Source organism: Somniosus microcephalus, chromosome 31, assembly GCF_052327205.1.
Source record: "Somniosus microcephalus isolate GS21.2 chromosome 31, FLI_Smic_1.0, whole genome shotgun sequence".
In the NCBI taxonomy this organism is placed as follows: domain Eukaryota; kingdom Metazoa; phylum Chordata; class Chondrichthyes; order Squaliformes; family Somniosidae; genus Somniosus; species Somniosus microcephalus.
In genome coordinates, this window is record NC_141017.1 from 34,629,975 (window position 1) to 34,643,847 (window position 13,873).

The 13,873-nt window shown below is 54.2% G+C and overlaps 1 protein-coding gene across 1 annotated transcript in view; it reads left to right on the forward strand.

Annotated features, from left to right (window-relative positions):
- LOC147097725 (noelin-2-like) overlaps window positions 1-13,873 on the forward strand; it is a 421,183-nt gene that overhangs the window by 225,402 nt on the left and 181,908 nt on the right. The window lies entirely within an intron of this gene.

Here is a 13,873-nt window from a genome sequence, read left to right on the forward strand (position 1 = left end):
GTGTTGTGTGGTCGGCCTCCCATTTCTCGCCCCCCCCACCACCCCATAAAATGGAGCTCATTCAAAACTCGGCTGCCCGTGTCCTAACTCGCACCAAGTCCCGCTCACTCATCACACCCTGTGCTCGCTGACCTACATAGAAACATAGAAACATAGAAGATAGGAGCAGAAGTAGGCCATTCGGCCCCTCGAGCCTGCTCCGCCATTCAATGAGACCATGGCTGATCATCCAAATTCAGTACCCTGTCCCTGCTTTCTCCCCATACCCCTTGATCCCCTTAGCCTTAAGAAATATATCTAACTCCTTCTTGAATATATTTAATGAATTGGCCTACATTGGCTCCCGAACCGGCAACGCCTCGATTTTAAAATTCTCATCCTTGTGTTCAAATCGCTCCGTGGCCTCGTCTCCTCCCTGTCTCTGTAACCTGCTCCAGTCCCACAACCCTCTAAGATCTCTGCGCTCCTCCAATTCTGGCCTCTTGAGCATCCCTGATTTTAATCGCTCCACCATTGGTGGCCGTGCCTTCAGCTGTCTGGGCCCCGAGCTCTGGAATTCCCTCCCTAAACTACTCCGCCTCTCTCTCCTCCTTTAAGACGCTCCTTAAAACCTGCCTCTTTGTCCTAATACCTCCTTACTGTTATGTATTGTGTGTTCTATTGTGTGTTCTCCTCCCACCTGTGGTGGCGCTGTCACAGGAGATAAATGGTTGGGTGTTCTCTGTTAAGTTTAGCTCCCTTTGTTCGGAACTTTCCAGAACTTCCTTTCCTTCCAATAAAGCACTTCATGTTTGAATCTCTGAGTTCTGAGTCCTAAATTGTGTCTAGGTAGAAAGGTACCGACACAACAAGTGGCAACGAGGAGCGGATGAATCTGCGTACGTTACGGGTGCAGTGAGTAAACAGAAAATTTAATTTGAAACGTGAGATGGCTACTATATTAGGAAACATCGGTGATTTTGATGAAAATGTGGAGCAATAGAGCGCATATACGGAACGTTTTGACTATTTTGTATTGGCGAATGCAGTGGCAAATGAAAAGGTCGTGCCTACCTTTTTGAGTGTAATTGGGCCGAAGACATTCAATTTACTTCGCAGCCTCGTGCAGCCAAATAAGCCAGGAACTAAAACATATAAGCAACTAGTGGAAATTCTTGGAGCACATTTTTCACCAAAACCTCTGGTTATTGCTGAGAGATTTAGATTTCACAAACGGAATCAAGAGGAGGGAGAATCAGTGACGATGTTTATTGCTGCTTTAAAAAGGTTGTCGGAACACTGCCAGTTCAAGGAGGTGCTGAATGACACCATTAGAGACAGACTTGTGTGTGGTCTGCAAAATGTAGCCACACAGAAGCGCCTTCTTACTGAGGACAACCTTACTCTTGAAAAGGCCATTGAAGTTAGTGTCTCCATGGAGATGGCGGAAAAGGAGGCTCACCAGTTGAGTTCAACAGGGAGAGTTCACAAGGTGTCGTCTGAGCCTAAAGGTGCGTGGAACGGCACATGTTACCGTTGTGGGAAAACAGGCCATCACGCTAATGACTGCTGGTGTACGGAGCTGGAATGCCGAAATTGTGGCAAAAAGGGTCACATTGAACGCGCCTGTAGAGGTAAAAAAAAGAACAGACAGAGCTGGGAAGCATGGAAGCAAAATGTCTGTATTTGGACAAGAGAGGCAAAAGAGTGTTCATTCAGTGCAGTATGATGGAACAAGCAAAACAGAGGGGAGCGACACCTCTGAGGAGGAAGAGGTGCACATACTGACGGTTGCAGGTGATTCAAATGGCTACTGGGTGTCACCACTGGTGGAGGGACAATCAGTGCGGATGGAGGTGGACACAGGCGCGGCTGTGTCCCTTGTTTCAGACACTGTCTACAACAAAATGCTAAAGCATCTTACCCTTCAGCCAACAAACATTGTGCTAAAGATGTATACCGGTAAACCTGTGGCCATGAGAGGCGTCATTGAGGTGACAGTTAAATTGAACGGACAGACTGCAAAACTGCCACTATATGTGGTAAAGGGAAATTACCCATCGCTACTGGGACGTGCGTGGCTAGAGAAAATCACGCTGGACTGGCCTGCAGTCCGCATGATGTCAAAAGGGGAGTCAGGTCTGACTGCAGTGCTAAACAAACATGCAGAACTCTTCAATGGGGAACTTGGGAGCATGAAAAAGATTAGCGTGAGACTGGACATTAAACTTGACAGCAAGCCGAAGTTTCACAAAGCCCGACCTGTACCCTATGCAATTAGGCCAAAAGTTGAGGCTAACTTGGAGACCTTAGTCGAGAATGGAGTCCTGGAGCCTGTGAGCATGAGCAAATGGGCCACACCCATTGCTCCTGTCCTGAAAAAGGATGGATCTGTTCGAATCTGCGGGGATTTTAAAGTGACTATTAACCCGGTGCTGTCTGCGGAACAGTACCCTCTTCCCCTCATTGATGATCTTTTTACGGGCCTGGCCGGAGGGCAAAAGTTCAGCAAAATAGACTTATGCCAGGCTTATCTACAAATGCATGTCGATGACAAATCAAAGGAGCTGCTGACAATTGTGACATACAAGGGGCTATACAGGTACTGCCGCCTTCCGTTTGGAATTACGTCGGCCCCTGCTCTATTCCAAAGGGCAATGGATCAGATTTTGAGTGGACTGCCAGGAGTCCAGTGCTACCTGGACGACATCCTTGTCACTGGGACAAATGGGGAGGATCATCTTCTGAACTTGGATGCGACACGACAACGACTGAAAGAGTATGGACTCAGGGTTCGTAAAGACAAATGTGAATTCTTTCAGTCTTCAGTTGAGTACCTGGGGCATGTGATTGACACTACTGGCCTGCATAAGGCGCCGTCAAAGGTCAAGGCGATCGTGGAGGCCCCAGCACCCCAGAATGTGAGCCAGTTACGTTCATTTCTGGGGCTACTTAACTACTATGGGAAGTTTATTCCAGACTTCGCAACATTGCTGAAGCCGTTACATCAGTTGCTACGTCAAGGCAAAACATGGAAATGGACTGAACTGTGCAACGAAGCTTTCGCCCAAGCAAAGAAAGCATTGCTGAAATCGGAGGTCCTGACACACTTCGACCCAAAGCTGCCCATGCAGCTAGCATGTGATGCATCACCATATGGTGTGGGAGCAGTCATATCCCACATCATGCCTTCGGGTGAAGAGAAACCTATCGCCTTTGCATCACGCACCTTGAACAAGGCCGAGAGTAACTATGCGCACATCGAGCGCGAGGCCTTGGGAATCGTTTTTGGAATTCGAAAATTTCATCAGTACCTGTTTGGGAGAAGGTTCACACTCCTGATGGACCACCGTCCATTGACATCAATCTTCAGGCCCCACACCGGAATTCCGTCTCTCGCTGCAAGCAGGGTGCAAAGGTGGGCTTTACTGTTGTCAGGACACACATACGACATCAAATATCGCAAATCAGACTTGCACGGCAACGCAGACGGTCTCTCGAGGCTACCCTTGCCTGTTACTCCTCCAGAGCCTCGTCAGGTAGACATCTTCTACTTTAGACAAGTGGAGGGAGCACCTGTCACTGCAGTTCAGGTGCGAAGGTACACCCGCAACGATCCAGTCCTGTCTGAGGTAATGGACTATGTCATTCGAGGGAGAGCTATAGGAGATTCTCCTAGTTTGAAACCTTACGTTTCAAAAAGAAATGAGCTCTCCGTCCAGGCAGGTTGTCTTCTTTGGGGACGCCGTGTCATCATTCCGCCACCTCTGAGGGAACCTATACTGCAACAACTTCATACAGGCCACAGTGGGATGGTTCGGATGAAGGAAATGGCAAGAAGCTACTTCTGGTGGCCAGGTCTTGATGGGAATATTGAGGAGAAAGCCAAAACATGTTCCCCATGTCAAAGGGTCCGGAATGTTCCACAGCTGGCAACCCTACACCCCTGGGATTGGCCTGCAGAAGTGTGGCAGCGAGTACATGTGGACTTCGCCGGTCCTTTCGAAGAGAAGATGTTTATGGTGGTTGTGGACGCTCGTAGCAAGTGGCCGGAGGTCGCTGTGATGAGGTCTACCACGGCAGAGAAAACAATTGAGAAACTTGGTGAGATGTTCAGCCGTTATGGCTCACCGGAACAACTCGTAAGTGACAACGGTCCACAATTTGTATCACAGGAGTTTGCAACCTTCCTGCATGTGAATGGTGTTCAACACATCAGGCCTGCGCCCTATCATCCCTCTACTAACGGCCAGGCAGAAAGGTTTGTGCAAACTTTGAAGCACGCCTTGAAGGCATCGCAAGGTCAGGGCTCAATCCACCAACGTCTGAACAGCTTCCTGTTGTCCTACAGGAACGAGCCGCATGCCACAACCAAAACTTCCCCCGCTTCGCTCATGATGAAGAGGCAGTTGCGGACAAGTTTTGACTTACTCAAACCTCCAAGGGCAGAACAGGTTGTCCATTGTCAACAACAAGCTCAAGTTGAAAAGAGAGAGAAAAGAGCCAAGGAGAGATGGCTTCACCCTGGAGAGCACGTCCTAGCTCGGAACTACAACACTGGACCGAAATGGGTTCCTGCTACGGTGATCGCGCAGACGGGCCCTGTGTCTTACACGGTTGAGACTGCTGAGGACGTCGTCTGGAGAAGACACACAAATCAACTGTTGCTAGGAGCAGAGACAGCCACAGAGGCTCCAACGGCTGGTTGGCCTGAACTGTTTCCGGATGATACCGCAAACCAGCATCCTTTGCCACAGTGCTCTTCTCCAACACAAGAAGTCAAAGAGACTGTTCCACCTGTGCAAACTCCTGACTTTCGACTGACACAGGCACCTTCTCCATCCAGGCCTGTGTCAATGCCTACTGCTGTGGAAGCCAGCGATGACCGCCGGTATCCTGTCAGAGAGCGGCGGCCTCCAAGACGCTTGGATCTGTAGGCTTAGTGACTTACCCACAAGACTGGGGCAGAATAAACCCCAGGGTAAAGTCAGGGGTTGAGGCAGTCTACCTCTACCCTAGGTTCATTGAGTGCATTGAAAGTAACTTACCTGTTGAGGAATAATGTGGACCTTCCATTTAAGAGGGGAGGAAATGTTATGTATTGTGTGTTCTATTGTGTGTTCTCCTCCCACCTGTGGTGGCGCTGTCACAGGAGTTAAATGGTTGGGTGTTCTCTGTTAAGTTTAGCTCTCTTTGTTCGGAACTTTCCAGAACTTCCTTTCCTTCCAATAAAGCACTTCATGTTTGAATCTCTGAGTTCTGAGTCCTAAATTGTGTCTAGGTAGAAAGGTACCGACACAACACTTACGAGGCTATCAAATTTTGTTTGGCAACGCTCCTGTGAAGCGCCGTGGGATGTTTTACTACGTTTAAGGCGCTATAAAAATGCAGGTTCTTGTTGTAGTAGGGGTAATCTGACATGTTGGAAAATGACGGAGCCGACTGTGCGATTAGCGCTGTGGTGAGTCGTGTCCCCTGTTGCCCGCACAGGCTGGTAAAATGACCCCCCCATCGTTCTTCAATCAGAGGATCCGGGCTGTGTGTTCATCCAGAGCTGAGTTTGTGTTTTCTGGGATTGCGTTTGATGGGACTCTCGTGGGCTCGGCTCTGTTTATATCCTACCGCAGCACAATGGCCGTGATATGGCTGTGCTCTCGGTCTCTGCCCACAAGACTTTTTGTCAGTGTCAATATTGTTCAGAGTGCGGAGATTATAAACTGATGGCTCCTAAAGCCAAACGCTTTTTTCAGTTCCATACAATGGAGACTTGTATCTGTGAAATAAGGAGTAGGTTAATCCCAAAAGACCACATTTGTATTTCAACCACGATATTAATCTACTTATTTTAATCTGCTAAATTATTGTACAAAGAGGTTTTGCATGAACGTTAACCTCTCTCTCATACTTCAGTCATTTTAAGGCCAAAAAGTTCTGCAGTAGAGAGAAACGAAGGGATATTTAACTCACTTGTGACAACCCCTTCCTAAAACACAGATTATTAAAATGGAGCAGATGTATACCATATTTTAACATAAGGGAGGTTAACACGTAGCAATTAGGTAGAGAGCATTGAGAACTGCGTAGAATATTAATTGTTCACACGCACAAACAGGCTGCCCAGAAGCCCTGCTAAGGGATCTGGGGAAGTCTGGTGCAGTGTTGGGTGTTCAGAGCATTACAAGAACGGATGCTTACAGATGCAGGAGCCGCAATTAAAATGATTTGCTTCTTGTGAATTAAATCATGCTGGAGAGACAGAGAGCTCGCAGGCGGAGTGGAGATGTGGTCTGATACAGGAAACTCTCGTTTAAACGGCACCTAAATATCCAGAATTCTCTATTAACCGGCAAAATTCTCACTCTGAAAACAACACCTCAATAACCGGCAATGTTGCCGAGTCCGAGTCCGAGTCTCCCGCGGTGGCCGAGTTAGTCAGTGGGGGTAGTTCTCCAAACTGCCACTACTCGGATTCTTGGCGCTGTCGGAAGTCAGAACACCTCAATAACAGGAGTCTGACTCTCCCGCGCTGCCGGGAGTCTCTTCTGATCCGCCATTTTACAGGGGTACTGTGTGTCTCCCATGCTGCTGGTAGTCATTGCCCTCAACTGGCAGTGCTGTACTTAATCAAGCATCTTCCACCATCCATTTAACACAACATTCTGTAGGTGAGTGCCCAATTACTGCATACTGCACATTTCTTGATTTTTAAATTTTTCTTTGTTAAAAATAGCCTCGGTAGATAACCCTCTCCGTCATCCGGAATTTTTGATCAACCGGCAACACGCCGGTCCCGTCGGTGCCGGATACCAAAGAGTTTCCTGTATCTCCCTTCTTTTAGCATCAAGTTGTAGGCCCCACAGCAATGATTAGGAAGAACACAGGATCAGAAGGAGGCCATTCTGTCCCTGGAGGCTGCTCCACCATTCATCCAGATCACGGCTGAGCTGTACCTCAACTTAGTTCCTTATCCCTTGATACCCTTACCTAACTCTTGAAAGCTCCAATTGTTCCCCCCAGTATCCACAGCCTTTTAGGGGAAATTCCAGATTTCTACCACCCTTTGTGTGAGAAAGTATTTCCTGATTTCCCTCCTAAATGGCCTCGCTCTAATTTTAAGATTATGGGGGAAAAATTCAGTTGTTTGCGCCTCCCATTAGTGCCTTAAGAGGGCGCTAGTGGGGCGCAAAGCAACTAGCGCCCGGGCGCGGCGATGTTTGCGCCGCTCGCGAAATTAACTAGACATTTTGCGGCAGCGCTAAACACTACTGCCACGATCTCCTGTGCCAGCAGATCGTGACGTCAGTCGAGGGTGCAACGCCCCGTTAGTGCCCCGGACCAGATATTGAGTGGCGCCCCCTGCCTTACCGCCTGCCGCTAGCAGCGACAGGTTGAGGGGAGCGTTTTGCTGTCAGAAAGGGACTGGGGGAGCGCTATTTAAAGGCGACCGCTTCCTGCCTTTTCTTGTTGGTGACATTTTTGCACCACACATTCTGAGAGAGAGAGAGAGACTTCTGGAGAGATTCAACGCTGTGTGAAGGAGTTTTGGGTACTGAGCAGCACTTTGCAGGTGTATTTTGATTTGCCCTTCCTTGCTTCGCCAGCGCCCTGAGGTAGCGCCTCGCTCCTCGGCCTTTGCGCCTTAAGACAGGTGTGAAGCGCCTGATTTAGCGCGACAATCATCTCCAGGGGCGATAAAAGCCAAGTTTGCCGTTAGAGTCAATAATTAGCGCCAGGCGCTAAACTTTGCGCACAGCCGATAATGGCGCCCAAACGGGGCGATACTGAATTTTTCCCCCTATGTCTCCTCGTTCTTGATTCCACCATCAGGGGAAACAGTTATCCTGTATCTACCATATTAAATCCTTTTTTTTATTCGTTCATGGGATGCTGCCGTCGCTGGCAAGACCAGCATTTATTGCCCATCCCTAATTTCCCTTGAGAAGTTGGTGGTGAGCCGCCTTCTTGAACCGCTGCAGTCCGTGTGGTGAAGGTGCTCCCACAGTGCTGTTAGGGAGGGAGATCCAGGATTTTGACCCAGCAACGATGAAGGATCGGCCGATATATTTCCAAGTCAGGATGGTGTGTGTGACTTGGAGGGGAACTTGGAGGTGGTGGTGTTCCCACGCACCTGCTGCCCTTGTCCTTCTAGGTGGTAGAGGTCACGGGTTTGGGAGGTGCTGCCGAAGAAGCCTTGGCGAGTTGCTGCAGTGCATCTTGCAGATGGTACACACTGCAGCCACGGTGCGCCGGTGGTGGAGGGAGTGAATGTTTAACATTTTAAAGACATCGATCAGCTCACTCCTTAGTGTTCAATACTCAAGGGAATACAAGCCAAGTCTTTGTAAGCTGTCTGCATAATTGGACCCTCTGAGCCCCCGGTATCAATGGAATGGGGTGCCAATGGGATGGGAGAGATTAGGGTAGAAAATCTCTCCCATCGACCTATCTGATCCTCAAATGCCACACACCCTACCATCCTACAGAGCACGTCTGAAGACCCAGCCAATACTTCAATGGTGCCAGTCATGGGAGCTTGAGGTCTCCTGTGGAATTTCAACATCTGAATCCTTTTCTCTTTTGTTGCTAAATTTAAGTATTTGGCACTGCGCTGGTGGCTGAGTGGATATATGAACGAACTGGTGTGGCACTGAGCCATGTAGCCCACAGAGCTCCCGGCTTATCGGAAGAGGTGTTAAAGCATGGAGTGCTTTGCTGCAGGGAGTAATTGGGGTTGAGACCATTGACGTAAGAAAACTACGAGGCACTCGGTCTAAGCGTTAAACAAAGCTTTAATCAATTGTTTTTCAACATGGAGATCTAGTTGTGTCCTTCACTAGTTCCTGTTAAAGAATGCCCTGAGCAAGCTGGGCCCGTGCCCGAGTATTTATACTCTCCCTGGACAGCGCCACCAGCAGGCCGCCCAGTATCATTTCATAAGTCATTCCCACATGAATGACAAGATTCATGTCAACCATTGCATCTCCTCAGAGAGAAGTGGATGAACATTTCAAACAGACAGAGATGCCGGGATATGGAGAGAGAGAGAGCAGCGAAGGGGCACGAGTTTTGGGTTGCTCTGGTCTCCTTCTGTGCTGTGAACGTGACCCATCGTCGACGAGCCAGCCGACGCCAATCGTCTCGGCTCACGCTATGGGGAAGGGTCCTTGGAAGAGGCATGGGGAGGGCGGAATGAATCGGGAATGAAAATTGGGAAAGGTTTAAAAAAAATTACTGGAATATTTAAAAAAATTAAACATGGTTTCAAAGTGTGAGGTTGTGTGGCACAATTGACAATATCCAGCAGGAAATTTGGAGCGATAGATACGGCCTGTATTTTGTTAGAATGAACGTTCATGCTAGAGGGCTATGGAGTTCCCCATGAGGAAGTTGAGGTGCGGTTCTTGTAGGATGGGTTGAATTTGTAGAGGATAGAATTTTACAGCACAGAAAGACAGCAAGGTGTTGTATCTCTGACTCCCTCGTCACTCTCCCCCTGTCACTCGCCCCCAGTCACTCTCCCCATCACTCTCCCCCTGTCACTCTCCCCCTGTCACTCGCCCCCAGTCACTCTCCCCATCACTCTCCCCCTGTCACTCGCCCCCAGTCACTCGCCCCCAGTCAGTCTCCCCGTCACTCTCCCTGTCACTCTCCCCGTCACTCTCCCCGTCACTCTCCCCCGTCACTCTCCCCATCACTCTCCCCCGTCACTCTCCCTGTCACTCTCCCCCATCACTCCCACCCGTCATTCTCCCCATCACTCTCCCCCGTCACTCTCCCCCATCACTCTCCCCGTCACTCCCCCGTCACTCTCCCCCTTCACTCGCCCCGTTGCTCTCCCCATCACTCTCCCCTGTCACTCTCCCCCGTCACTCTCCCCCTTCACTCGCCCCGTCGCTCTCCCCCATCGCTCTCCCCCGTCACTCTCCCCTGTCACTCTCGCCATCACTCTCCCCTGTCACTCTCCCCCGTCACTCCCGTCACTCTCCCCGTCACTCCCCTGTCACTCTCCCCCTTCACTCTCCCCTGTCACTCTCCCCCGTCACTCTCCCCTGTCACTCTCCCCGTCACTCCCCCGTCACTCTCCCCCTTCACTCGCCCCGTCGCTCTCCCCCATCACTCTCCCCGTCACTCTCCCCGTCACTCCCCCGTCACTCTCCCCGTCACTCTCCCCCGTCACTCCCCCATCACTCTCCCCTGTCACTCTCCCCTGTCACTCTCCCCGTCACTCTCCTCGTCACTCTCCCCTGTCACTCTCCCCTGTCACTCTCCCCCGTCACTCTCCCCGTCACTCTCCCCTGTCACTCTCCCCTGTCAATCTCCCCCTTCACTCTCCCCTGTCACTCTCCCCATCACTCTCCCCTGTCACTCTCCCCGTCACTCCCCCGTCACTCTCCCCCTTCACTCGCCCCGTCGCTCTCCCCATCACTCTCCCCGTCACTCTCCCCGTCACTCCCCCGTCACTCTCCCCGTCACTCTCCCCCGTCACTCCCCCATCACTCTCCCCTGTCACTCTCCCCCGTCACTCTCCTCGTCACTCTCCCCTGTCACTCTCCCCTGTCACTCTCCCCGTCACTCTCCCCGTCACTCTCCCCTGTCACTCTCCCCGTCACTCCCCCGTCACTCTCCCCCTTCACTCGCCCCGTCGCTCTCCCCCATCACTCTCCCCGTCACTCTCCCCGTCACTCCCCCGTCACTCTCCCCATCACTCTCCCCCGTCACTCCCCCATCACTCTCCCCGTCACTCTCCCCTGTCACTCTCCCCCGTCACTCTCCTCGTCACTCTCCCCTGTCACTCTCCCCTGTCACTCTCCCCTGTCACTCACCCCTGTCACTCTCCCCCGTCACTCTCCCCGTCACTCTCCCCCGTCACTCTCCCCCGTCATTCTCCCCCTTCACTCTCCCCCTTCACTCTCCCCCGTCGCACTCCCCCGTCGCTCTCCCCTGTCACTCTCCCCATCACTCTCCCCTGTCACTCTCCCCGTCACTCTCCCCCTTCACTCGCCCCGTCGCTCTCCCCCATCGCTCTCCCCGTCACTCTCCCCTGTCACTCTCGCCATCACTCTCCCCTGTCACTCTCCCCCGTCACTCCCGTCACTCTCCCCGTCACTCTCCCCATCACTCTCCCCCGTCACTCGCCCCATCACTCTCCCCGTCACTCTCGCCGTCACTCTCCCCCTTCACTCTCCCCGTCACTCTCCCCTGTCACTCCCACCCGTCACTCTCCCCGTCACTCTCCCCTGTCACTCTCCCCCGTCACTCCCCTGTCACTCTCCCCCATCGCTCTCCCCCATCGCTCTCCCCTGTCACTCTCGCCATCACTCTCCCCTGTCACTCTCCCCGTCACTCCCGTCACTCTCCCCCGTCACTCTCCCCATCACTCTCCCCCGTCACTCGCCCCGTCACTCTCCCCCGTCACTCTCCCCGTCACTCTCCCCCTTCACTCTCCCCATCACTCTCCCCTGTCACTCCCACCCGTCACTCTCCCCGTCACTCTCCCCTGTCACTCTCCCCCGTCACTCCCCTGTCACTCTCCCCGTCACTCTCCCCCGTCGCTCTCCCCCGTCGCTCTCCCCATCACTCTCCCCTGTCACTCTCCCCCTTCACTCTCCCCTGTCACTCTCCCCCGTCACTCCCCTGTCACTCTCCCCGTCACTCTCCCCCGTCGCTCTCCCCCGTCGCTCTCCCCATCACTCTCCCCTGTCGCTCTCCCCTGTCACTCCCCTGTCACTCTCCCCGTCGCTCTCCCCTGTCGCTCTCCCCGTCACTCTCCCCGTCACTCTCCCCCTTCACTCTCCCCCGTCACTCTCCCCGTCACTCTCCCCCTTCACTCTCCCCCGTCGCTCTCCCCGTCGCTCTCCCCCGTCACCCTCCCCGTCACTCTCCCCGTCACTCTCCCCCTTCGCTCTCCCCCTTCGCTCTCCCCCTTCGCTCTCCCCCGTCGTTCTCCCCCGTCGCTCTCCCCCGTCGCTCTCCCCTGTCGCTCTCCCCCGTCACTCCCCTGTCACTCTCCCCGTCACTCTCCCCTGTCACTCTCCCCGTCGCTCTCCCCGTCGCTCTCCCCGTCGCTCTCCCCCGTCACTCTCCCCGTCACTCTCCCCGTCACTCTCCCCGTCACTCTCCCCTGTCATTCTCCCCCTTCACTCTCCCCCATCGCTCTCCCCCTTCACTCTCCCCGTCACTCTCCCCCTTCACTCTCCCCCATCGCTCTCCCCCTTCACTCTCCCCCCTCACTCCCACACGTCACTCTCCCCTGTCACTCTCCCCAGTCACTCCCCCCAGTCACTCCCACCCGTCACTCTCCCCGTCGCTCTCCCCATCACTCTCCCCCTTCACTCTCCCCCGTCACTCTCCCCTGTCACTCTCCCCGTCACTCTCCCCCGTCACTCCCCTGTCACTCTACCCTGTCACTCTCCCCCGTCACTCTCCCCCGTCACTCCCCTGTCACTCTCCCTATCACTCTCCCCATCACTCTCCCCCGTCACTCTCCCCGTCACTCCCCCGTCACTCCCCCGTCACTCTCCCCGTCACTCTCCCCGTCACTCTCCCCAGTCACTCTCCCCCGTCGCTCTCCCCCTTCGCTCTCCCCCTTCACTCTCCCCCTTCGCTCTCCCCTGTCGCACTCCCCCGTCACTCTCCCCGTCACTCTCCCCCGTCACTCCCACCCGTCACTCTCCCCGTCACTCTCCCCCGTCACACTCCCCGTCACTCTCCCCGTCACTCTCCCCGTCACTCTCCCCCGTCACTCTCCCCCGTCACTCCCCCCCGTCACTCTCCCCGTCACTCTCCCCGTCACTCTCCCCGGTCACTCTCCCCCGTCACTCTCCCCGTCGCTCTCCCCCGTCACTCCCACCCGTCACTCTCCCCCGTCACTCTCCCCGTCACTCTCCCCGTCACTCTCCCCGTCACTCTCCCCCGTCACTCTCCCCCGTCACTCCCCCCCGTCACTCTCCCCGTCACTCTCCCCGTCACTCTCCCCGTCACTCTCCCCAGTCACTCTCCCCCGTCACTCTCCCCCTTCACTCTCCCCGTCGCTCTCCCCGTCACTCTCCCCCGTCACTCTCCCCTGTCACTCTCCCCCGTCACTCTCCCCGTCGCTCTCCCCATCACTCTCCCCCTTCACTCTCCCCGTCACTCTCCCTGTCACTCTCCCCCGTCACTCTCCCCCGTCACTCACCCCGTCACTCCCCTGTCACTCTCCCCTGTCACTCTCCCCCGTCACTCTCCCCGTCACTCTCCCCGTCACTCGCCTGTCACTCTCCCCTGTCACTCTCCCCCGCCACTCTCCCCGTCACTCTCCCCCTTCACTCGCCCCGTCGCTCTCCCCCATCGCTCTCCCCCGTCACTCTCCCCTGTCACTCTCGCCATCACTCTCCCCTGTCACTCTCCCCTGTCACTCTCCCCTGTCACTCTCCCCCGTCACTCTCCCCGTCACTCTCCCTGTCACTCTCCCCCGTCACTCTCCCCCGTCACTCTCCCCGTCACTCCCCTGTCACTCTCCCCTGTCACTCTCCCCCGTCACTCTCCCCGTCACTCCCCTGTCACTCTCCCCTGTCACTCTCCCCCGCCACTCTCCCCGTCACTCTCCCCCTTCACTCGCCCCGTCGCTCTCCCCCATCGCTCTCCCCCGTCACTCTCCCCTGTCACTCTCGCCATCACTCTCCCCTGTCACTCTCCCCCGTCACTCCCCTGTCACTCTCCCCTGTCACTCTCGCCATCACTCTCCCCTGTCACTCTCCCCCGTCACTCTCCCCGTCGCTCTCCCCATCACTCTCCCCCTTCACTCTCCCCATCACTCTCCCCCGTCACTCTCCCCCGTCACTCTCCCCCGTCACTCCCCTGTCACTCTCCCCCATCACTCTCCCCCATTACTCTCCCCGTCACTCTCCCCGTCACT